This window comes from Ciona robusta, unplaced genomic scaffold (genome assembly GCF_009617815.1).
Source record: "Ciona robusta unplaced genomic scaffold, ASM961781v2 AP042746.1".
NCBI lineage: Eukaryota > Metazoa > Chordata > Ascidiacea > Phlebobranchia > Cionidae > Ciona > Ciona robusta.
In genome coordinates, this window is record NW_028323125.1 from 40,001 (window position 1) to 42,500 (window position 2,500).

A 2,500-nucleotide genomic window follows, 5' to 3' on the forward strand; every position below is an offset into this window, starting at 1 on the left:
GCTATTTTCGGGACTTTTTTTTTCAAAGGCTATTTTCGAGACCATTTTGACTCCTGACCCGTGACCTATGACCTCTGACCTCTGACCTCTGACCTCTGACCCCAGGTTGTGCGGATTGACCCTGAGGTTGATAGTCGACCGTTTGCAGATTCGACCTTGGTAGGTGAAATGTCACTGGCAAAGTATCCAACCAACGACAGGCTTAAGCAATCGTTGCTCTCTTGTTTAAGCTTGACCTCTGACCCCTGACCCCAGTAGTCGACCTTGAGTTCGGAGGTCGACCGATAGTCCATTCGACCTTGGTAGGTAAAATGTCACTTACTAAATATCGAACCAACGACAGGCTTAAGCAATCGTTGCTCTCTTGTTTAAACTTGACCTCCGACCCCTGACTCCTGACCTCATTGGTCGACCTTAAGATCGAAGGTTGACCGATTGCCGACCCGACCATGCTAGGTCGTTTTAAACTAAGCTAAAACGTTAGCCCGACGTCGGGCTTCGTTGTGGTGGAAGCTGTTCGCCCCTGGCCGTTGTACAATTGCGCCGGGCTTCCCGAGCTCTCCGCGGGGTGCCGAGGTGCCCCTTGCCGCGGAGCCAGATCCCCGAGGTCGTGATCGAAGTCGCTCGGTCGGAGGTCGACCGATTGCCGACCCGACCATCCTAGGTCGTTTTACACTGAGCGAAAACGTCGGCCCGACGTATTGCTTCGTTCTGTCCGCCTCCGGCCGTTGTACAATTGCGCCGGGCTTCCCGAGCTCTCCGCGGGGTGCCGAGGTGCCCCTTGCCGCGGAGCCAGATCCCCGAGGTCGTGATCGAAGTCGCTCGGTCGGAGGTCGACCGATTGCCGACCCGACCATCCTAGGTCGTTTTACACTGAGCGAAAACGTCGGCCTGACGTATTGCTTCGTTGTGGTGGAAGCTGTCCGCCTCCGGCCGTTGTACAATTGCGCCGGGCTTCCCGAGCTCTCCGCGGGGTGCCGAGGTGCCCCTTGCCGCGGAGCCAGATCCCCGAGGTCGTGATCGAAGTCGCTCGGGCGGAGGTCGACCGATTGCCGACCCGACCATCCTAGGTCGTTTTACACTGAGCGAAAACGTCGGCCCGACGTATTGCTTCGTTGTGGTGGAAGCTGTCCGCCTCCGGCCGTTGTACAATTGCGCCGGGCTTCCCGAGCTCTCCGCGGGGTGCCGGGGTGCCCCTTGCCGCGGAGCCAGATCCCCGAGGTCGTGATCGAAGTCGCTCGGGCGGAGGTCGACCGATTGCCGACCCGACCATGCTAGGTTGTTTTACACTGAGCGAAAACGTCGGCCCGACGTATGGCTTCGTTCTGGTGGAAGCTGTCCGCCTCCGGCCGTTGTACAATTGCGCCGGGCTTCCCGAGCTCTCCGCGGGGTGCCGAGGTGCCCCTTGCCGCGGAGCCAGATCCCCGAGGTCGTGATCGAAGTCGCTCGGTCGGAGGTCGACCGATTGCCGACCCGACCATCCTAGGTCGTTTTACACTGAGCGAAAACGTCGGCCCGACGTATTGCTTCGTTGTGGTGGAAGCTGTCCGCCTCCGGCCGTTGTACAATTGCGCAGGGCTTCCCGAGCTCTCCGCGGGGTGCCGAGGTGCCCCTTGCCGCGGAGCCAGATCCCCGAGGTCGTGATCGAAGTCGCTCGGGCGGAGGTCGACCGATTGCCGGCCCCACCAGGCTAGGTTGTTTTACACCATGGTAAAATGTTGGCCCGACGTCGGGCTTCGTTGTCGTGGAAGCTGTTCGCCCCCGGCCGTTGTAGAATTGCGCCGGGCTTCCCGAGCTCTCTGCGGGGTGCCGAGGTGCCCCTTGCCGCGGAGCCAGCACAGGAGGTCGATCCCCGCGGGTGGCCTGCGCGGCTGTCGGGCTCCACTGCGGGAGGTGGTGTAGGTGCTTGGAGCGCAGCGGGTCGATCCACGGGAGTGGCTTGCACGGCTTTCGGTGGCCACTGTAGGAGAGTATAGGCGCTGGGAGCGTAGGAGGTCGATCTCCGCCGGTGGCATGCGCGGCTGTCGGGCTCCACCGCGGGAGGTGGTGTAGGCGCTGGGAGCGCAGCAGGTCGATCCACGTGGGTGGCTTGCACGGCTATCGGTTGTTACTGCAGGAGAGTGTAGGCGCTGGGAGCGCAGCAGGTCGATCCACGGGGTGGCTTGCACGGCTATCGGTTGTTACTGAAGGAGAGTATAGGCGCTGGGAGCGCAGCAGGTCGATCCACGGGGGTGGCTTGCACGGCTATCGGTTGTTACTGCAGGAGAGTATAGTCGCTGGGAGCGCAGCAGGTCGATCCACGGGGGTGGCTTGCACGGCTATCGGTTGTTACTGCAGGTGAGTATAGGCGCTGGGAGCGCAGCAGGTCGATCCACGGGGGTGGCTTGCACGGCTATCGGTTGTTACTGCAGGTGAGTATAGGCGCTGGGAGCGCAGCAGGTCGATCCACGGGGGTGGCTTGCACGGCTATCGGTTGTTACTGCAGGAGAGTATAGGCGCT